The sequence below is a fragment of the Periplaneta americana genome, chromosome 15 (genome assembly GCF_040183065.1).
Source record: "Periplaneta americana isolate PAMFEO1 chromosome 15, P.americana_PAMFEO1_priV1, whole genome shotgun sequence".
In the NCBI taxonomy this organism is placed as follows: domain Eukaryota; kingdom Metazoa; phylum Arthropoda; class Insecta; order Blattodea; family Blattidae; genus Periplaneta; species Periplaneta americana.
In genome coordinates, this window is record NC_091131.1 from 134374107 (window position 1) to 134398428 (window position 24322).

A 24322-nucleotide genomic window follows, 5' to 3' on the forward strand; every position below is an offset into this window, starting at 1 on the left:
TCCATTACCACCTTCCTCAACGCATCATGCAGTCAGGAATAATTGATACTCATTGTTGCGATATCTTTTTAATTCATAACATACTGATCGCGGCCAATATTTTATGTGACAATTTAGTAAGTTATTAACTGTAAATATCCAACTTTTGTATAAATATCTATTAGTTGGACATTACTTATTTATTAAATTCTATATCGCAAGGCTCGATGCTACATAGAGATTTTAATATGTCCCCCACGAATAGAGTTGGGTCGATTCGTGAACGAATCGTTCATTCGAACGACTAATAATAAAGAATCGTAAGAATCGATTCGTGGTATCAACGAATCGTCGTTCAAAAGAATCGTAACGAATCGTCGTTCAAAAGAATCGTAACGAATCGTCATTCAAAAGAATATTAAGGAATCGGCATGGTATCGTAACCCACGATTCTATTCGTTGTTTGATGTAACCTGTCAACGGACATTTCCGAACCGTGTCGAATGCTCCCGAGCGAGAGTGAAATCAAAATATGTACTGCATTTGTTAAGTATGGAAAATAATGAACACAAACCTGAAATTTGCATAGTTAAATAGAGATGTAATGCAAAAAATGTACTTCATAATAAGGTTCAGTTGATAAATTATAATTTAGAGACATTATCTTGGGTAATTTTGTAGACTAATGGAGGTCATACTGAATGGTTCCAGCCAATGAGAAAGAGACAATCCAATCTCGCCTCTTATGCCATCTATGAGAGAGATGTAGAACGTTTTTGTTCTACGCGTGGTTTGCAAATGAAAGTATCTTGCGACGATTCAAAAGAATAGTTGGAATCGCAGACTGAGAAGAATCGTGAACGAATCGTTAGAATCGATTCGTAATGTGTGATTGAATCGTTGGAATCGACTTCTGAAAAAGAATCGTGTTGCCCAACTCTACCCACGAATACTGAAGCCGAACTGTTCCGAACGGCATGAGGGAGAGGTGCAGTGTTGCCAACTCAGAATTCCATTTACCGCTGCACAAGCTTAAAAAAAACCGCTGAACTGTAGTTGAAAAACTCCATATTTTTCTTAACACTTCACTTCCAAATTTGAAATACAAACTATACAGTTTTAGGAGTTAGAGAATTTTATAAAAATGTAGACTAAATTATGGAAAGTGTGTGTCACTTTGTACATTCAATGCTCTATGCAAAATCGTATGGATAATTAAATCTGAACATTTCAATATCACCTTACACCATTTAGGCCGAGCTTTCCAATTATCATCGGCAACTTCTTCCACCCAATCTTTCAACACATTATGTACGCAGAGCACCCTGGGGCTAGCGTCTCTTACCCGCGGAAAACACAGTGCACCCAGCGAATAGGGATTATAAAGAATGGACACTTCGCGTCGGTACCTTTGATGTAGCCGGACTGATTTCAATGACCTTCAAGCCAGCTAAAGCGTCAGATTCTGCTTTCTCCCTAGAGTTGGCGCTGACATCACACCAACTAGCAGTCTACACAGCGGAAATATAACACATATAATTAATACATCTAGGTACATTATGTACTCAAATAAAATAAATTGGATCCATAAAATAATAAATCCGCCATTAACTGTAATATCTAGACTCTAGAGTTCCTTTATAATAAGAGTTGAGACGTTGACCCCAACAACAATTAAAATATGTAATGATTTGATAGCGCTGAAAATGGAAAAACAAAACTGTTACGAGAAGTAAAACCATATACCTATATTATATTATATACAAATATTAAACGAATTCGATACTTAATTTTATAATGTATTATATTATTTTATAATATAATTTATTATATCTGAAATATAAAATATTATTATTACAACTAGTTTGTCACTGAGAAATAAGGAAAAGCTGTTAACTTGAATGTATTTGAAGCAAAGCGTTACTGGATTATGCAATAAGGTAGGCGATGTTTGCATCCTGTGTCTCAACTCTGTTCTCAATTATTATCTTAGCGTATGTTCGATTACACTAACCTCTAGCGCTTGAAAGTGGAACTAAACGCTGGCGCACAGAGAAACAAAACACAGGAAAATTCGCTCAATGTCCATTCTTTGTAATCCCTATTCGCTGGTGCACCATGGTGCACTCGTAGCTGCTAGCGGGTATGCTCTTTACCGCTTCCTGCTGCACGACGGTGCACACGGGACGGCACCGCTTACACTTTGCACATTTCAGAGAGTGCTGACGACCACTGCTGTAAACTGTTCACAACGACTGTGAAAAGGACAGAACTTATACCCCTTACACTCTGTATTGATATTGCGTCCGAGGTTTAGAACCAAGCATTCCAATTCTTCTCTTCACTGTTTACGTGGAAATAGCCTATGAGATAATATTGGGTAGCGCGATATTATGAAACAACCATATTAATGTTCGCGTGCAGTGTATATATACATGACACATTACACACAGGCTCGATTGACATAGACTAACAAAATCGCAAAGCAAGGAGTAGAACTCTTCTAAAAAAAACCTGGCTAAACGTGAAGACTTCATATGACGAATGTAATGCAGATACGCGGAAAGTTTTTAAATCATAATTGTTGTTTTTGTATAACATTGCTCGATGTAGCCTACATTTTGACAGCGAAAGGTTAATATCGAACAGCAGCAAAACTTGCTTTCATGATTATCTTTTTAAAATACTTTCTCATAATATTGTCGTGAGATTTCTTATGACTAGGAGTTTATATCCCGTAGTAAATTTTAAGTTTTACTATTAAACAGAACTATGATGCAGTTTATTGTAATGATGTCATTTTGCTTGAAGTGTGATAATTTTCCAGTAATTTTGTACGAAGTCCGAAGAATAAAATACTGGTACCTTTAGATCAAAGTAGGCTGAAGTGCACAATACCGGAGCGGGCGTGTGGTAATTGCGTAGAAGACGCCAGCTGTTCACATGTGCCACTTTTGAACTACTCTCAAATCTCGTAGGCATTGTTTTTTTTATTACTGGGTTATTTTACGACGCTGTATCAACATCTCAGGTTATTTAGCGTCTGAATGAAATGAAGGTGATAATGCCGGTGAAATGAGTCCAGGGTCCAGCACCGAAAGTTACTTTGGTTCTAAAGTATTGGGTTGAGGGAAAACCTCGGAAAAATCTCAACCAGGTAACTTGCCCCGACCGAGATTCGAACCCGGGCCACCTGGTTTCGCGGCCAGACGCGCTGACCGTTACTCCACAGGTGTGGACGGCATTATTGTTAACTCTGACAATTTTATCTATGTTTGTTATGCATTATGTTGGTTTTTGACGGTCTGTATAGAAGGGTTATGGCGAAGGTATCTTGGGGGCAGCGGAGGCTTGCCCCAGCTGTATCGTAAATGCAATGGATATCGTCTTTGCAGGTAGAGGAAGCATTGACACACAAATATATAGGCCTATAGATAATATGTAATTTTAGTGCTAGATAATATGTAGTTTTAGTACTAGATAATATGTCATTTTAGTGCTCACCTTATATCTAATTCACGTCTTCAGTCGTACTTTTGAATTGTCGATGTGATATTTTGTAGTAATAAAACACTATTAACATTAACTTATACGGATATTGTTCGTAAAATTGGAGTAGGTACACTGCACTGACGGTTCACTGCTCTCTATTTACTGTTGATTTCACTCAAAGCTGGTTAACTGTGTCGTGTTGAGGGAACGTCTGCTTAAACCCTGTTTTCAATGCTCGGAATTAACATCGTTGTTGATGCCATCTAGTGTGGAGTTTCTATTACTGAAGGCGTGTATTTATGTAGGAGATTTAGAGCAGGGTTGGGCAGAATTTTGCACTCTGTGCTTGCACCACAGTCTACTATATACAGTCACGAAGCTTGAGTTTTGAGGGTGCTAGAAACAATAGACTGTGACGGTACTATTTTGCATTGCCTGTAATGAGGCGATATTAGCGATCCTAGTGGTGAGCAACTATCTAATGTTTGCATATTTACTACGTATTGAGCTTCGCGACTGTATATACTAGACTGTGCTTTCACGGTGTATGCCCTACTACGAGAGAAGTGTGCTTATAGAGTGCACGAAAACCGGTTTATTCAAGTTTCGTACGTACTATATGTTTCAAAAGAAAATGTTATTCTACCAAACTGAATAAGAACACAAAGTAATGAAACACTTCCTTAAACAAAAAACAAAACATGTCTGTTGCACATTAATTCATATTACTCAATTTCTCAAGATTTGGAGAAACTGTATTAGCACAAGCTATGAGAAGAACTGCCGTTAAAAGCCCATCATTTCTTGTTTGAGATTTGTTTATTTTCGTAATAGAAAATAACTGTTCATATCTATAAGTGAAACCAAATAAACACAAAACTTTCTCACACACCTTATCTAGATACTATCAGTCCGCAAGCAATGATACGTATTTATTTATTTAAAATAGCAATACAGTATGTAAAAAAAATCCACTCATAAAAAGTATGTTTTTTTATTTTGCACAATGTTTAGTTTTTAGGTCATGTTATCTATTACCGGTATTTGCAATGTATTAGGTACTGGTAGACTACTTTTTATAATTGATAGCATTCCCTTTATTAATTGAAGAATGACTTATAAATTCAATGTAATTTGGCTACCTTTGCGCATTATATTTTGCGTGGTTACTTATGTCCTGTGGTGTAAAAGTACCGGTAAAATAATTTTCGATTCTCTAAAACTTAACAACAGGTCTATACTGATTATCACATATTTATTTCACTTAAGTCTTTGATTATAATAAGAACTTGTGTAATCAAGGTGCATGTATTTACGTCTTGTGATCTAAGAGTAATGTATGTTAATATAATGTTTGATTCTCTGAAACCTAACAATATGCTGATTAACGTAAAATTATACATTCTACTGGCTGTTCAGTTCAAAGTGTGTCATGGCTCGCTGTATGCCGTCATGTGGCTAGTCGATGAGCCTAGAGAATTCAATCTTCCTACACTTCCGCAGAGGTGTATTACTTATCTGCCAGAGAAGTTGCCTAGCAAGTACGGCGTTCATTCAGAAGAATACTTACCTATACGTACGGTAACGCCGGTAGTGGCAGGAATGTGAACTGTTTCGAAACATGTACTGAGGTGAGTTTTTTTCTTACTGTCGGGATATGGGGAGAGGGTTAAGACGATTATTTACATATTTGTTGACATTAATTTCGACGGTCAACATGGACACGGAGCATTTGATTTGTGTTGTGGAATTTTGCCGTACGCAACCGATGATAACAAATGCCCTGCGTACGACTTGGCCGCGAAAAACACAGTTCGAAAGAGGTTATGATAGCACACAGATCTTACAGACAGCCATCTGTTGCTACGACGTTCAAGTTATACCGTACACGTTCTCAAGTTCAGATTGAACGCCTTGATTAATAGGCAACTTCTCTGACACAAAAGCTGAAACTCGCTTCAAATCGCTGACTCATCAACAGTGACGTCATGACACACTTTGAAATGAACATCCAGTATAATGTGTATTGTGTAGGGCTATTTATGGATGTATGAGCATGTTTTCTATCAATTGCTGAGTAAGTATTTTCTTTTCTTTAATGCTCTGACCCACATCAATGAAACTTTGAATATATTTATTTTGTCCTAATTTTACATTAAACGTCGAAAATGGTCATAATCTGTCAATTTTAGATCATCACAGCGTTAGAGTGTGTGATTTACGTACTGCTATTATCCATCTGCTCTCCATCATCATGGCGGCAAGCGCAGCGTTCAATTTGTCCTGGTTTCCTTGTTCCGCGCACCCGAGACTGTAGGGACTTGACTTAAACTAATCTGTTGTTAAGCATTTTATATTACTTCCGTTGTGTGAAGTGAAGCCTTCAGTGGAATGAGGGCTGGACTTCAGAGTCTATTCCAAACTACAAAACTCAAACTTCACTGTCATTCACTTATTCAGTAGGTAATTACAACTGACCTAGTTTCTTAGAAAATGAATTAACAGACCTATCGGTAAAGAAGAAATTAAAAATGCATTCCAAATGAACTAAAAGTCCTTCAAAGTATTAAGAATGACCAATAAATTGAGAAAAAAAAATAAAATTGACTTATCAGTTCAAAAACATAAAAAAATGCAATATAAGAAATTATTTTTTACGTTGATATTAACATAGGAAGGATTTGTATATTAATGGACATGGTCCTAGTGTGAAAAATAAGAGGATGACTTTTCATCAACATTCGCCCCCTACTTATATTCCATGATCATAGATTACTACTTACTTACTTACTGGCTTTTAAGGAACCCAGAGGTTCATTGCTGCCCTTACGTAAGCTCGCCATTGGTCCCTATCCTGAGCAAGATTAATCCAGTCTCTACCATCATATCCCACCTCCCTCAAATCCATTTTAATATTACCTTCCCACCTACGTCTCGGCCTCCCCAAAGGTCTTTTTCCCTCTGGCCTCCCAACTAACACTCTATATGTATTTCTGGATTCGTCCATACGTGCTATATGTCCTGCCCATCTCAAACGTCTGGATTTAATGTTCCTAATTATGTCAGGTGAAGAATACAATGCGTGCAGTTCTGCGTTGTGTAACTTTCTCCATTCTCCTGTAACTTCATCCCTCTTAGCCCCAAATATTTTCCTAAGAACCTTATTCTCAAACACCCTTAATCTCTGTTCCTCTCTCAAAGTGAGAGTCCAAGTTTCACAACCATACAGAACAACCGGTAATATAACTGTTTTATAAATTCTAACTTTCAGATTTTTTGACAGAAGACTAGATGACAAAAGCTTCTCAACCGAATTATTTGAATTTTTCCACCTCATCGAAAGATAAATCTCCAATTTTTATAGTTCCATTTCGTACAATATTCGATCACAGATTACTGCAGCACTAAAGTCCTCAGCATACGACAGGCAAACACCACCCTCTCGCTGGCCCTCTACAGCCTACAGGCAGAAGTTATCAACACAGACATTATTTAAACATCACCCTCTCGCTGACTCTATACAAGCAAAGGGAATCAACTCGGACGTTAGGTAAACATAGGTAGAAATCAAATCTGGAATCCACTCGGACGTCATTCATGAGGATTTGGGGATCAATCCGGACGCGGTCCTCAGAGAGAGGGGAGGCACCACAGCCCCGGACCCGTGCACGTCTTGTCCCTACGAGCCTGCTCTCTCAGATGAGTCCACAATTCCGCTCTCGGTTCCAAGTTTGCGCGCATTATAGAATTTGATAGGAAAGTTTTTTTTAATTGCTTATTTAACGACGCTGTATCAACTACGAGATTATTTACGAGATGGAATTGATGATGGCGAGATAGTATTCGGCAAAATGAGGTAGAGGATTCGCCATAGATTAACTGACATTCACTTTACGGTTGGGAAAAATCTCTGTAAAAACCCAATCAGGTAATCAGCCCAAGCGGGAATCGAACCCACTCCCGAGCGCACTCCGAATCGGCTGGTAAGCGTCTCAGCCGTCTGAGCTACGTCGGTGATGATATGAAGTTCAAGGAATAATATAAAACACTTGTTTTATTTGGTTATTTAACGACGCCGTATCAACTACTAGGTTATTTAGTGCTGATGGAATTGGTGATAGCGAGGTGGTATTTGGCGAAATGAGCTCGAGGATTCCCCACAGATTACCTGACATTCGTCTTACGGTTGGGGAAAATCTCGGACAAAACCAACCAACTAATCAGCCCAAGCTGGAATGGAACAGAGAATAGAAGAGAGCAATGGAAAACTAAAAAAATACCGAAAGTCTTCGTAAATATTTAAAAGTAAATACGAAACTGGTTATACAAGTATATGCAGTATTACAACTTATTTTATCACTAATGAATGAATGTAAGTTCTTGTTTGCTATAATTTTATGATAATCTGTAGCCTAAGCTTCTTCCGACCATGAAACTGAACAGAAGGTGATCAGTGAAGGGTGGGGAGGGGATGGATAAGGCGTGGTTTCCCTACTTGCATCCCTGTCCCTCACTTAATCCCAAATTTCGATAATCCGAACAGGTCCCTGTCCCGATTGGTTCGAACATTTCACTTGTTATTTTGCGAGCCATTTGATTTATATTTCATGTATTAAATTATTCAATTTAAAAACTATAGCGCTATAAATCAATAAATGTCAAGTACAGCATCACCAGGTTGTTTTAATATTCCCGCTGTTCACGTCTCAGTTCCTTGAGCGGCAGCGACGAGGCAATGATTCTCAGATTTAAAATATTATTTTGTTCTTCTATGTTAGGGTGGTTGCTATGACAATGACACGCACTTCCACATTCTTCAAGAAACGGGTGTTGCTGTGACGAACACGTATTTGGTCTTCAGCCCAGCCAATGCGCTTTCTATAATGGGTGACACGGAGATTTACGACTACTTGTCTGTCCAGCAACATGGCCCGTCCTAAAGAAAATTCTTTCCTAAAATTTCTGCTTCGTCAATTCTTCTTCCTATATAGGTCCTATTATGTTTTATGATTTTAATTTTTGTGCTGATATCTTCATTCCTTTCATTTTTTATTCTTCTGGCCACAATTTTACTGTTGCTCATAGGAAAATTCCATTAAAAATTAATACTATGAAAGCAATGGAAAGAAAGTTTGATATTCTGAACACAGCCTCTTTAGTGGAAGTTGAGAATGGATTTTTGCCTTTCCTCAGTCTGTTTTTTGTCGTGTTTTGTGTCGGTATGCCTATGTCGAGTTTTTCAGTTATGATAGGCCTAATTTTTAAAATATAATTTATTTTACTTATCACTTTAATAGGTGAAGATATTAAGTGCATTTCAGTTTTTAATTAATTTCTAATAAGTGTGTTAGGACCTACCCTATAAGTTTTTGTATTGTTATGTTGCAATGTGAAAATGAATCCCTTCAGTGACACAGTGTGTACATTAATTCAAACCTCGTTTAATCGTGTGAGCAGTATAGGAGATATCTATTGTTTCTAGACAGAACTCAACCAATTTTAGACATAAACTGTAAAAAAGGTAAACTCACAAGTTGGTAAATCATACGAACTTAATTTTAAAACTTCATGGTACTGCAAGCATCAGTGAGTGGTTGTGTGGGAGCCACTACATTGAAATACTATTTTGTTAGTCATGCCTACTACTTGGGGTTAAAAAAAAATGTGTGGAATGAAACTGGATTCAGTGATTTTCTAAAATAATGTTAGTCGTGCTCTACAAAAACATGAAAATTCGGCGGAACATTTAAAGTGCGTGCTGCAGTTCAAAAATTTACAGAAAAATATGAACACTATTGGGAATAACCTGAAAGAAAATGCTAGGCTATTTTTAGTGCAATATATTGAAAATGTTAGTTTAAACAGACATGTTATGCGGTCAGTCATCGACACTGCTTTGTATTTAAGCAAGCAGGAATTATCATTTCGGGGCCATGACGAAAGCACTTCTTCGCTTAATGTGGAAATTTCAGATGGCCTACTGCGCTATGCTAGAATTTTGAACGTAGCAAAAAGTAGAAGTGAATTCTCAGGGAGAAAGTACAGACTGCGGCTACAGTGGAAAAAGTGATGTAGAACATGATCGTAATTACAAGATATTGTTCTTTGAGATCATTGACAACATCACCATGCAGATCGATAAAAGATTTGGGGATTTAGAAAAACTTCGTTTCGTCAGCCTTGCTGATACTTCCAAATTTGACAATTACCTATAGTAGAAATTTCCCACATGATCCGCTTTTTTCACTATAAGCTAGCTATTTCAACATATTAAAAAAGGCGCAGGTTCCAAAAAGTGAACTTGAGTTTTATACCAGAACAGTGAATATAGGAATATACCAGTCAAGAAAGTGCTAGACTTCTTCGTGACACAAAGATGTATTTGGAGAAGTGTATAAGTTATATTCCCTCATTTTAATACTACCGTCTTACTAGCGTACCGGTTGAGAGGAGCTTCACGTGTTTAAAACGAATAAAAACAAAACAAAGAAACTCAATGTCACAGTAGAGACTGTCAGCGTTAGGGAATATTTCGCTCCAAAAAGATATGTTGGACAAGATGATGGAATCACAGCCCCTCCATGAGAACGTTATTGGCAGATTCGCAGCCCTGAAGGAATGGAGAATCAACTTAGTGTACAAGATAGGTAAGCAATAAGCATATGAAGAGTCCACTGCAAGAATGATGGATGTTACTTTCTTGTCGAAAATGAACCAAGATTGTCAATGTATAGCTTAAGACATACAGAATATACATAGAGAGTTATATGGCATTAACATTGATAGTCATTGTCCAGTAATGATCGGAAAATCACAGTTAAGCTTTGAGCGCTAAGCATTTCAAACTTTCAATTGTTTCTCCTGAAGAATGTATTCCAAATGACATCCATCATTCTTGCAGTGGACTCTCCATATCTTAATTTATATGTACCGGTAAGTGCATTGATAACTGGCAGAAATAAATGCAATGAAATCACTTTCACGATTGAATATCATGGGAATTTATGGGAGGGAATTACTTTAGTTACATAGAGTTCCGATTATCAATACAACTAGCCTACATGGGCTTTGAAAACTTTGCAACAATTTTGTGCTTCACCTACTTTTTCAGGTACGAGCTGCTACTGCTGTATACACCCCATAATAATAATTAGGCTTTGTAATTCAGCTACCTATAAACTGGAATGAGGTTGTCTGATACAAAGTATATGTGACGTCACAGAGCAGGTACAGGAGTTAAGTTTTGCAGCTTAACAAGTATTTGTACTGTATATCGCGAACTTGAAGCCACGGTTCCATTGGTTCACTTCGCGCTGTGTGATATCTTATTCAACCAAAATGAGAAGCCAGGTTTTATGATACTTGGTTTATTTTCAATCCTGTATAGCCGGTTCTGAAATGTACAATTCCCTTAGACTGAACTACGTGTCAGCTAGGTAATCAGTCAGGGTTTGAACCCAAGACTTGAGACGTGAAGCCTACTGGTCAGTTATTACAACTTCGACGACAGCTAAACGAAAGAGGGTGAGTGGCTGAAAACCCTCAGTTTTATTCAATTCTTCCAGGCTTGGGTCACGTGTCAATTCTGGTGTCAAACTTACATGGTCTGACAGAATAATGTTGCATATTGACAGTCATGGCCCTGTGATGGGGTGTCATCCTATACTGTATGAGTCCAGCTAGGGTGAACTGTGACTCGTACCCTTGTGAGGCGATAAGACGCACGACTTAAAGTCATGAGTTATTTTCTTAGCGATAAATCCCAGACTATATGTCTGGCCAGAATGATTCTTATTCGTGTATTATAATGATATTAATATTAAATTATTAGAACCCTAAGTTTTGGGCCTCTGGGGCTCGTAGCTTGACCACCGGGGTCGGAATACATAACTCAGGTACGTTGGTATACAAAATAGTTACGCATTCTCTCCTCTCTTCCTCTAGAACAGCGGTGACCAAAGTGGGTGTCGTGATTACATCTTGTAATCATAGACATTCAAACGGGTACGAGGAGTTTACTGTACATTGCTGTGTGTTTCATTCATGTACTGAAGGCAAGCAGTAGCAGTATCATGTCGCTCTACAAACTCTATCTCTACAAGCAGTAAGAGGTTGTATCGTAAAGAATGAAGAACTTTTTTCTTGTTCTTTCGGACAAAATGTAATATTATGTTTACTTTGCTCAACGGTTCAATTTATAAGTATATAGAAACATCAATTGCCACGCTTAATAATGTATTATTATTATTATTATTATTATTATTATTATTATTATTATTATTATTATTATTATTATTATTATTACTGACCACTAAGTATGTGTTTCTATAATTCTTATGTACGTGCATGAATATTGATATTTTTAGATCTTCTCCCTAGAAGGGTAAAAATATTAGGTTTTATCTCAATTTTAATCTTCTTAATCTTTAGATGAGGGTAACAGTTACAACTCTAAAAATTTCCTACTAGGACATAAATGCACATATAACAGTTTTAAAGTTATGCTATTTAGTCTTTTTTTCAATTGGAAAGTGTTATATTTTACGTTGTAACAGTTTTCCATTCTCAACTGTTGCTAAAGGCAATGTTCCATTTTGACTTGTGACACTTTCGTACTGAAAATATCCATGCTTCGAGTTTAAATTTTGCACACCTTGCAGTACTTACAATAATGGTAGCATAATGCTGCCTGCATTGTTTAAAAACAATGTTGTTATTAATTTTGTCTTCACCATCGAAGTAGTATTGAAATATTAATCATCGTGCATGTTCTTACAGATCAGTATTTAATTCACTTTAATCCTTCATATTTTATATCCTTAAGAAAAATCAATGTTGTGTATATACTGCATATAAGAATGGTACAGAAACAGAGAAATTAAACCTGCAAGAAAGTTATAATCTTAATATATAAAATTGAATGTGGGTATGTATGTATGTATGTATGTATGTATGTATGTATGTATGTATGTATGTATGTGCGTGTATGTTCTCTATACAAATCTACACGCTTTGACCGATATGTGCCAAAGTTTGCACATTTAACCTTCATAACCAGGAGAAGAACATAGGCTACATTAAAATTGTGTAAATGGAAGTTAAATTAATTAAATATATAAAAAATAAAAATAAATAGATCAAATATTCATGTATTATATTAAAATGCAAAATCTTCTACAGTCAATTGTTCTTTATTATTGTCTCTTGTATTCAACATAGACTTTCACGAGGCCTTGGAAATTTTTACACGAAATTAAATTACATTGTTGTTACACATCACGAAGGCTAAAACTAAATAATTCATGCAATAAGTATCTTTACGCAGTCCAGGACCGTATTATGAAATTCCTCAATGCAGTTTTGTAGATAGTGAGCAGACTGTTTTATCCAATTGAATTCTAGAATTCTTTCAAACTACAAGGATTGCTACCACATAATTTACTTAATATTGAATAGCCATAGTAGACCTACTAGTGCGAAATATTGATTCACCAAAATTATGCACTAACAAGAATTTGTGTCAAAAACTCATGCGAAACGTAATATGAGTGGCAATATTAACTGGAAAAGCGAAAGAAGATGATGTTTTTATCCCACGTATTGCTATTATAGCCATTCGATTTTAAGCAATTATTATAAGTTATAGTAATATTTGTGATAATATTACAATATTATAATATTGCAATAATAATATAGAGCCTATTTTACTGTAACTGTTAATCCGTCTCTTATTAATAAGTTATGGTCACTAATGACTTGGCCGTTAATAGAAAAATATGATTTTCTGTTGTGGTAGTGTTCTACATTGCCTTCTCCAGGAGAGTGAATTCTGATGAGTATAGTCTCCATTACTGCAAAACACCCTGAAATCCATGTATTTGATAGAATCCATCCGTTACAGATTGTAGTTTGGCCTTGAAGGAAATTAAATATATTGTGGGCAGAAAGGCTTAATAATGCATAATGCCGTGGTACGATAAATGTTATCATCAATCACAATGTTAAATATCTTAAATATCCCTGTAGCATAAGGTCTTAAAGTTGTTAAAACTCTATTCATAGGTGAGATGGAATTATTTCGATTAGTCAGTTTCCTTGGATATTAGTGGCACTTTCTTTAATATTCGTCACTAGGGAGGAGAAAACATAAATAAATATGGTTCGTTTTGGTTTTATATAGTTCCCTTGCCGAGGTCTCCGATAAGTCTAACAAACAGTTTATTTAGATATAGACCAACATTTAAAACCTGGGCAACACCGGGTAATTTAAGTTAGTAGAGATATAAAGGAAAGAAACATCAAGGGCTACAAAGACTAAAGATATTGAATCAGCAAAACAGGCTCCAAGCAAAGTTTTGTGCTACTCTGATCTTCAGGTAGTAGGCTACTTATTTCATCTTGTGGTGAGTGTTCATCTTTATACTATAAAAGAAAACTGTCCTGTTACAATCTCACAATATATGAATATGACCGGCTCTGTGGTGTAGGGGTCAGCATGCTGGTCTCTTACGCAGAGGGCCCGGGTTCGATTCCTGGTCGGGTTGAATTTCCTGGTTGAGGTTTTTCAGGGTTTTCCCTCAAACGTAAGCCAAATGCCAGGAAATTCGGGCCACAATGTCTTTGAAAATCACCGGCCTCATTCATCACCTAAATCGTATTCATAACAAATCAGTAATACATATACAGTCGCCATCTAGTTCACAACAATAGAACTAGTCTCAACAATAGTACACAGGCCTTCGGATTTCACCCAGAAGATTAACCCGTGATGTCACCAAAGATGTTAAAGCAAGTATAAATAACAGCGGGGTGGGGGGGGGATTTATATATATATATATATATATATATATATATATATATATATGAATGACATCACAGACAGCCAGGGCCATTGTTATTTTTGATATAAGGGCTTGGCCAAAAGAGGTTCAAATCAGATTGACACATGTCTCTATAAATTTCTTACTTCTTTGCCCAACACAGTAAAAAACCAGGTAATTTTATTTTTAGACAATTGTGGTGGACAAAACAAGAACAAATCCATTGCCTCATTGCTTTTGTACTGCGTAACTAACCTGAGTCATATAATGTCATAACTAGGGAAAGGAATTTCATGCACTTGCATATTTGTTCTCTATTGTTGTGTGAATATGCTGAAAGATTATCTACATGAATCACAAATTTCCGAATACAATGATATTACTTTTATTTTGCCTTTATTTATAAAACATCATATTTTAATATTTATGCAGGGAAACTGCATATTATGTATGTTTATTAGTCTTTCCCTCCTTTTTAAAAGTGTGTAACCTCGTAAACACGACTAATTTATGTTTATGAATTTTGAATGTAACGATGACGCCCTCATAGAGAGCCTCTCAAGTTAGCAATTGGTATTCCTTTACTGCAGTCTTTAGCAGATTTCGATAGAACAATGTCCAGTTTAACATCAGTTCTAGGAAATGTAGGAGATAAAGTGAACGAGAAAACAGCAAATATTCTTTCCAAAAACCCTGGTTATTATCAACTTAAAGAAATTCAAGATATTCTTGAAGGAAAAACACCCCAAAAACCAAGAAAATTTTCTATAGAACAGCTCCCAGCTTTTGTGCAAGCCCCTCTTACTTCTTGTGACGTAGAACGAAGTTTTTCACGCTACAAAGCTATACTGAGAGACAACAGGCGAAGAATGACAACAGAAAACATACGTCACTGCTTAGTTGTGAACTGTAACAGCATAAATGGAGCATTCAGCAGTGAGACAACCACTTCAAAATCCATAGACTAAACGTAAGTTACCTATACCGGTACCTTATTATTCTGTTAAAATAATCTCAGTCTGATAATGCATATTTTGTAGCATATTTATCTATTTTTACGGCATAATGCATACATATTCTTCATGTTTTCAGGGCATGAACTTCCTTTCCGTGGTCATAGCACAGAAATTTTTAATCAGGGCATACCCAGAATGAGATTGACTCTGTGCATTCTACTATTGAACGTGGGGGTGGGAAGAGTTCTTAAAGGAGGACCTATTATACTGCCAATGCAATAGGTACCAGTACTGAAATTGGTCAAGAGAAAAGTCAATATGTACAAAGTCAATGAACTAGATATACTGGTACCAGACATCTTAGAAAATAGAGCTACATTTGACTAACAAATAAACATATGCTTTTTCTCACTACAAGATACAATTTATTTATTATTATTGTTGTTGTAGTCATCCTGGTTGGTGTAATTTATTTCTTTTTATTGTTGTAATAATCCTGATACCAACCAGTCTCATTTTGTTTCTAAATCTATATTTGGCATATTTTTCCATTGTATTATCTGAACTTATTACATAGTCATATAAGGAAAAACCTGTTGCAAATAATAAAATATTATGTAATACAGTTATATCTGAGAAGAACACATTAAACAACCAGAGGACATAATACATCTACATATGCCGAACACGTAACTAACGCCAACCACACATACAATAACATAAATACAGACATGGAAATCCTACACATACAACCCAAAAACCAAAACCTCAACACACTAGAACAATATGAAATATACAGACACACTAAAACACACCCTAATCAAATTCTCAACACACAGATCAATTTCAGAATACACACACTATTTAACACAACTCTTCATCACATGAACGCACCCACACAACAGGCAGCGAAGTTGAGATAATGTCGAGATCTAGTAGGCTCTGAGGATGGTGTCAAGTAACACCGAAACAGCTGTAAGCCACACATGCTTACATAATTAACACTAGTAAAATCGTCATTTAATCAGTTATCAATAATATCTATTAAAAAGATATTGTAGACCTAGATGTGAAATACTTTTTGTGGAATGACCAATGAGTATTATAATTATTCTTATTAAATTTATAATATCAAATTCTGTATATTTTCAGAAACCTAATCTTGAACATCATACTTCATGTACCGGGACTTCTCATGAAATACCAGATAACAGTGACCGGATATTGACTTCTGATGAATATACTCAGGTATGACCAACATTTTACAATGTGACTCAATTAAAGTTCTTAAAATGTTGGCTAATGTTGTATTAAGTTGTGTAATTAGAATATTAAAATTACCAACGTAATTCCAAATATGAAATAAAAATGTCATGAAAATGATGTTCTTTGCCATTATACAGAAAGGTATGTTAAATATTTGTCCATTGTAAAATTCTTGCAAATCCAGTTTTCTTCCATTGCAGTATTTTCTCTCTTTGCTGTAATCCTTCCCCGAGATGAATGATAAGAAAGATGATGGTTTGTTTTCAGCCTGCCCAAAAATATATATAGACTGCTAAAATTTCTCTCATTTCAATTCCTTAGGATTTGTAAGAGGCTTCTCAAAATACACGCACGCACGCACGCACGCACACACACACACACACACACGTGTTCTGCCCAAAGGCAGGCCTTTCACTGCAAACCCAGCATTCTCAAATCTTTCCTATTCTCTGCCTTCTACTTAGTCTCTGCACATGATCCTTATACAGTGACACCTCATATATTATTAAACTGACCTTTGAAATGACCTTAAAATTCAAAATATATCAATCAAAGTAAATTCATTATTAATATTTGAGGAGAAAAATTCGCTCCGGTGTTGGGGATCGAACTCGGGTCCTTGGTTCTACGTACCAAGTTCTCTGACCACTCAGCTATGCTGAATTCAATCCACAGCACAGGATCGAATTCTCCTCCTTCAGTGTTTCCCTTTATGGCCTGACTCCAAGTTAGGCATATAAGTTGACGTGCTCTGACCACTGAGCTATGCCGAATTCAATCCACAGCACCGGATCGAATTCTCTTCCCTCAATGTTTCCCTTTATGGCCTGACTCCAAGTTAGGCATATACGTTGAAGTATAGACACAATGTCAACTGCCATTATACTAGGACTGCTGAGTGACTTATATCGTCGTTGTTTCTACAATAGCTCCTATGTGCAAAATACACAATTTTTCAGTAGGGGGAAAAACGCATTTATTCATCATCGTAGATAGGGGGTTGTGAATTCTTACATTTTCGAAAGGAAGAAATATAATTACATATAGGAGATTTTATTACTTGCTGTATCACTAGAAAAAAACCTGAAAATCGATAAATATGTCACATAGGAGTTATTGCAGGAACAAAGACGACATGTAGCTACACACAGGATTGCCAGGTGATGAGTGATATTACGGTAACATGGTACTGAAGTTATCTTTTTCTACCAAAGATTATAATAAATTCTTACGCTACGAAATATGCAATTTGTATCAAAACTTTATTTTTCACTAAGTAAACTCAACCTTAAACCAACAATTCTCTTTAAACCTCAAAACCTTTGATTAAACCAGTTTCATAATGTTGAAAAATTAGACAAGCTAAATGTACAAAATTGTGTTTGTTTTTGAGCAACATTAAACTGACACTGAGAATTTATTTTAACAATAACAATAAAATTAAAATTCAGTCATTCAACATTATTCATCTCATATCTATATATAATCAGCTCATGATCTTTGTTATTCTATCAGAATAAATCACAATCTTAACTAATCATTACAGCACGCAGACTGACGATGTGGATTCGTTTCAGCCTAGCAAAATCTTTAAGTGCCACGGCCAATCTTCAATGGGAAAGGAAAACATCTTTTAGAATTTAAATAATTTCACCAAAATCCCACAATATACACAAAAGAAAAACTCGGTGGGCTATAATTTAATTAGTTTTAGAGAAAAACCCAAGTACAGTGGCCAGTTTACCTTCACACCATAGGTTGAGATATAAGGTTCCCAAACACGGACACCAAGCCTTTCCGGTCTGAGCTGATGGCTCCAGCTCTAGTCAACTACAGACTGACTCAGTCTGCACCATCGAACTGGTGGCCAAAGGGCCATCGACGCATGCGCGTAGAAAGAAGAAAACATATAAGAATTTACCACATCGAAAATCCTTTTCTGAATGCACATGCTCTAAAATTATAAATAAGCAGCACTCATACATGTCATTACATCCTGCCGGATTACAAAGACAAATCATTCATACACATACCATTACAATATCAATATTTACAAAGCAGGGATGCTTGGATTGTTTTTTTTTTTTTAATGGCAGGTCTGCAGTTCTTAGCTAATCATGTACAACAGATGGTGAGGGATAAAGATTTTTGTTTGTCATATAATTCAACGTTTTAGTAGTTACATGAAATTCTGTCCCAACCTTGTATGCATTGAAAGTAAATATGTCGGTTGCTACATTAACCATTGTACTGTATCGTTTGCTACCCATTGCTTGTACTCCCACTCCCCTTTGCGCTGCATATGTCTCGACATTGTGAATTTTTTCTCTTCATTCAATTGCATTTCGGAATTTTTTCAATTTAACTTGTCGACTATTGATTGTTTCTCAATTGGAATTGTAGCCTGGTTCGTTACGAATCATTTACACAATTGAGGAGCGTTTTTGCTAAACTCGATAGATGCAAAATTTTGCGAAAATGAGTTATATATCACAATCATATGATGTTTAGCTTCTGTATCACCCATGCAGTTAGATTTTGCACAACTCGGTTCATACCGTGCGTAGAGGATGATTAGAAATATCTCCTTCCCACAACATAAACTGTGTATACAATAAAACTCGTTTTCTGAGAAAAGTAGTTTTGTGCATCGATTGAGTTTAGCAAAAATGCATCTCAATTGTGAATGTTCTATCGCTTTGCATTCTCGAGTTACACTGCCAAGGCTACTATGGGACCTGCCAATTCGTGCCTAAACTTCCCCTTTACCGCAGTGAAGATAGATAATGTCACTCACTCCAACTCAATGATATGTTGGATACATTTATCCTTCTGTCGGTCTCCATTTACTTTATTGGAATGTGTCGTGTAGTTTAGAAATTATATGCACGACAAAACTGGCCTGAAAATGTATCGACCAAATTTCTATATTACCTAGTGTTGAACAGAACTCATACACGTTAAAAGAAATAAGAATTGCTTTACTATAAATTTTCTGGCTTAAACATATAGGAGATCTGAAAGTAGGCTCTATTAATATCCTTCCAACCTGTTACTGACCAAAAGAAACACAGGGAACAGATATTCATTTCAATATCATTAAATGATACAGTGAGTCTACTAGAGCTTAATATTCACAGAGTGAACCGTAAGTACTATCATTAATTTCAGGGAGTTGTTTGAGGTATTTCAAACAAAGCAGTTTAATACAATTTTGCTCGTTTTTGCTTCCTTTTGGAGATAAAAATTATTTTATATGAAACATTTCATAGCATGTTTTGGGAAAGGCACTGATTTAATTCCCAGTATGCTCAGTCAATTTAAGAGGGCAATGAATTATGATAATGAATGATTGAAAGAATATTAGTTTTGTTCTTTAAATGTGCAGAAATTGAATCTGGATAAATGTAAGATTCTTGTTGTTGTATTCTAATGCCAGGCGTTTGACAATAAAGTCATTTGACCTCTTGCACTCCAATATTTTTCAAAGATATTATCATGGTCAGCCACTGAAGCACAGATTTTGAGGTGTTCCGAATCCATTTCTTGGCTTGAGTTGCACAATGGGCAGTTAGTGGACTGATATATTCCAATTCTATGCAGGTGTTTGGCCAAACAATCATGGCCTGTTGCCAATCTAAATGCAGCTACAGACGATTTTCGTGGTAAATCGGGAATTAACTGTGGATTATGATGCACAGAGTTCCATTTTTTTCCCTTGAGATTGTGTTATCAAATTTTGTTTGTTGAAGTCTAAGTATGTAGATGTAATAAATCTTTTCACAAAGTAATATTTAGATTTAGTAACAGGTCTGTAAATAGCAGTGCTGCCCTTCTTTGCTAAAGCATCCGCATTCTCGTTTTCCAGGATTCCACAATGGGATGGCATCCATTGAAATACAGTTCTTTTATTGAGTGATATTAATTGAGAGAGGATTTTAGTTATTTCTGCTGTTTGAGATGAAGGTGTGAGTTTAGAGATTATTGATAGAATAGCTGCTTTGGAGTCTGACAATATAACTACATTCTTAAATTTATTGATGTGGCATAGAAGATTCCTGAGACCTTCACTTATTGCAATGATTTCTCCACCAAAACTTGTTGTTCCATACCCAAGAGAACTATAAAATGAGAAGAGACAGCACGTAACACCTGCACCGGCACCTTGTTCTCTGGAGATCAAGGATCCATTGGTGTATAAATGAAGCCAGTTTTGTGGAGGGTACCTAATATTAATTGTCTCTAAAGACAATTGCTTCATTATTTCAGTGTTCACTTCTGATTTCAGTATTTCTTCTGTTAAATTTAGATTATATTCTATATTTAATAGAGTTAAAGAGTTTGGTTTAATTTGTAAGTTTTCTTTTAAATTCGGGATATTGATTTTCTGTTTTAATTCTTGAACAATGGATATGAAACTTTCTTGAGTTTTCAATCTACAGAGAGGACTGTATGAATGCCAATTGTTTCCTGGTAATCTGATAAGTTTTTCATATTGAACTAGTGCTTTTTCTTCTATTGTCATTTTGACGCTGTTAATATTAGTGAGAAATCTTATAGAATCTATTGGAGGTGTTTTGATTCCACCAGTAATGAGCCTGAGAGCCTGGTTTTGAACATATTCTACTTCGTTTATGGAAGTTGAAGTAATTAAATTTCTCCGCAGTATGTCAACACTGGCTGTATAAACATTTTGTATGTAGTGTTCAAAGTATTCCTAGAGCATCCCCATTTCCATCCTGCTAGATTGTAAAATTCTTTTGCAGAACGAGAACGAGAAATTAATGACATTACTTACGGTTCACTCTGTATAAGGAAAAATACAGAAAATTGATTTAAAAAAGCAATGGAATATATGAGGCATTGCGTATAGTAGGGTGAACTCAACAAAGAATCACGATTTCAAGTTTGCTCCTAATACAAAGTATCCACAACACCTCATACTCTTTCCAGCATAATTATTACTGGTTTCTTTTTTTATTCATAGCTGCCGAGTGGTGCATTGCAGTTATCTGATTCAAAGGAGGATCTCCTATAAGATATTCTGCACAACAGTCTTGCTAAGGAAAACAAGGAGATTCTAAGATTGAGAAAAGTACTGGTATTGAAAGTAAGTACCGGTAATACTTTAGTATACATAAGTTACATAAATCAAAATGTATGTTGCTGACAGACTTTTTATAATTGTTATAACACTGGATTTTCATATGATAAACATTTATTGAAATCAATTTTTAAACACATACTTCTTTACTTTGTAGAGAAGATATATTCATATCAGCTTTGGGACTGTAAGCTTTCCATTAAGAACTTTATTTTATTCCACTTCCACAAGGAAATAAGCATGTGTTATTATTATCTGCTTTATACCCACCTTCCTTTTAGTACACAATAATAAATTGACACACATATCAGTAGAGCAGGATTTTATGTAATATGAAAATGAGAAATATGTACATAAATATGTGGCTAAAAATGGCAAAATATGTAGATAAATATGTAATAAATAAAAAAATATGTAATTTAAAAATTAAACTTTATTAGATGTATTTTTGCACACTAATGAAAAATTACAGGTGCACATGTGGTCCAACGTCAATTAATTATTGTTTGGTGGCGCAATTAATAATTAAATATTTTTCCATATTTTCTGCTGTCATTGATCGTCTCGTCAGTGGCAACCCATAAGTAGGAATCATCAAGTTCAGCACTAATTGTTTCCATTGTGTCAGAGTAGCAGGAGTTCAAATAATTTTTATGGAGCGTTGATTCATGCGAAATATTGAAGTTGTAGTATTTGCGTAGGAAAGCTTGAAACTTTTGAACTCCAAGTTTATACCATGGTATGTTTGCAGCAACCATTGCCATGCACAAATTTTTATTAAATTCACTGGTACAAGACGAAGAATGTTTCAGCACCACTTGTATAAGAAGAACTTCTTTCTTTTCGACGGAGCACGACTTTTATTTCTCATGTGAAGTTCAGTTTCTAAATGCTGTTCTAATTGTGACTTCATGGAGTACCCAATGCGTGTCACAAACTTTGCACAGCACGATTTTATCATCGTAGTAAAGGAATCGTCAATTGAAATCCGGTCTTTAAGCTTGGATGCGAATAGCAGTAGACTAGCTATTTGTATCACCTGAGGTCAAAATAAGCTTCTTAAGAAAACAGAAAAAACTATTGTTTTCTTTTAGAGCAATCTGATTGACGATGTTTGTGCGAAATGGTCATATCCACAGGGTAACTTTCACTTTTTCCTTCATCGCGTTAGCAGTACAATGACCCACCCTTCGCAGTGGTATTTGTTCCTACTTTACCGTTACTTCTTAAGGGATATACACACTATTAGCATTGCAAACAGATGTCCATTTTTTCACAGAATACGTTATTATTTTCAATTATTAAATTATATTTACGCACTAGAGACGAAGAAATAAGCTTTATAAACAATTTTAAAACTAAATAATTGATTAGATTGCGATCTTATTCGTGTTAATTGTGTAAGCATGTGCGGCTTACAGCTGTTTCGGTGCTTCTTCACACCATCCTCAGAGCCTACTAGATCTTGGCGTCATCTTGAACTTCGCTGCCTGTTGTGTGGGTGCGTTCGATAAGTGAAAATTGTTGAAATGTGGTGTCAAATAGTGTGTGTGTTCTGAAATTGATCTGTGTGTTGAGAATTTGATCTGGCTGTGTTTTAGTGTGTCTGTATATTTCATATTGTTCTAGTGTGTTGAGTTTTTATCAAGACAATTTTAAAATGTATAACTTAAGAATTAAGTAGAGGGAAAATTGGTGAAAAAAATGTGTATTCTTTCAAAATATGTAAAATATTCCAAAATATTTATTATGCACCAAAATGTTAAAAATAAGTAACTTAAACCTTTGGAATAATTATCCCTTTGATATGATTCGCCGACATTTTAGCTTTCCTTATAGCTACATATATAGGAACAAAATATGTAATTACATAAAATCCGGGCTCTACATACCAGTGATGAAGCTAAGGTATAAATACTGGGTACCTAAGCTGAAAAAATTTGCTTTCTTTATATATTTTTATAAAGCAGAAGATTCCCGGATTTTCTATCATTTGTTTTTGTGACAGACCCCTCAAGAAGATGAGGTCCATTCATTTTCACCCCAGAAGAGAATACAGATATATCGTTGTTGTTCCTGCAATAACTCCTATGTGCAAAATATAAAAGTTTTCAGTAGGAAGAAAAAACACATTTATTCATCCTATGGCAGCCGTACATAGGAGACTGTGAATTCCTACATTTTCGAAACAAAGAAATATAATTGCATATAGGAGATTTTATTGTTTGCTGTATCACTATTTAAGTTATTTAATAGAGCAAAAACCTGAAAATCGATAAATATGTCACATAGGAGTTATTGCAGGAACAACGACGATATGTCTCATAACACTCTTAGCGAAGGATATTTCTCATACCATGAAAATTGAAAATTTATATTTTGTTTTCCTCCATGTGCTTTTTTTAATATGTAAATTCGGTGTCGATCTTCTGTCTTTGTAAGCTCATTTTGTTTCATATGTCCAACTTGGAAACAGTTTCTCTTTTAATTGTACAAATAATGACTTCAATGTGTCATTTTACACAAAATTAATATGCAATACACAACACATATTCACTTTTGATTAAACTAATACTCAAAACGCAGCTCATTCAGAGAACACCAATATGGTCGGGAGGAAATTAAACACAGAATAAATATGGGAAATGCCTGTTATTATCCAGTCTGCTGTCAAAAAATCTGAAAGTTAGAATTTATAAAACAGT

At 35.5% G+C, this 24322-nt stretch overlaps 1 long non-coding RNA gene across 1 annotated transcript; it reads left to right on the forward strand.

The window, feature by feature from the left end:
• Nucleotides 1–9014: 9014 nt before the first annotated feature.
• On the forward strand, nucleotides 9015–21612 carry LOC138715672 (uncharacterized). Its single transcript, XR_011336536.1, has 3 exons — nucleotides 9015–10118; nucleotides 16400–16495; nucleotides 21501–21612. It is a non-coding gene; the product is annotated as an uncharacterized lncRNA (long non-coding RNA).
• Nucleotides 21613–24322: the final 2710 nt, after the last annotated feature.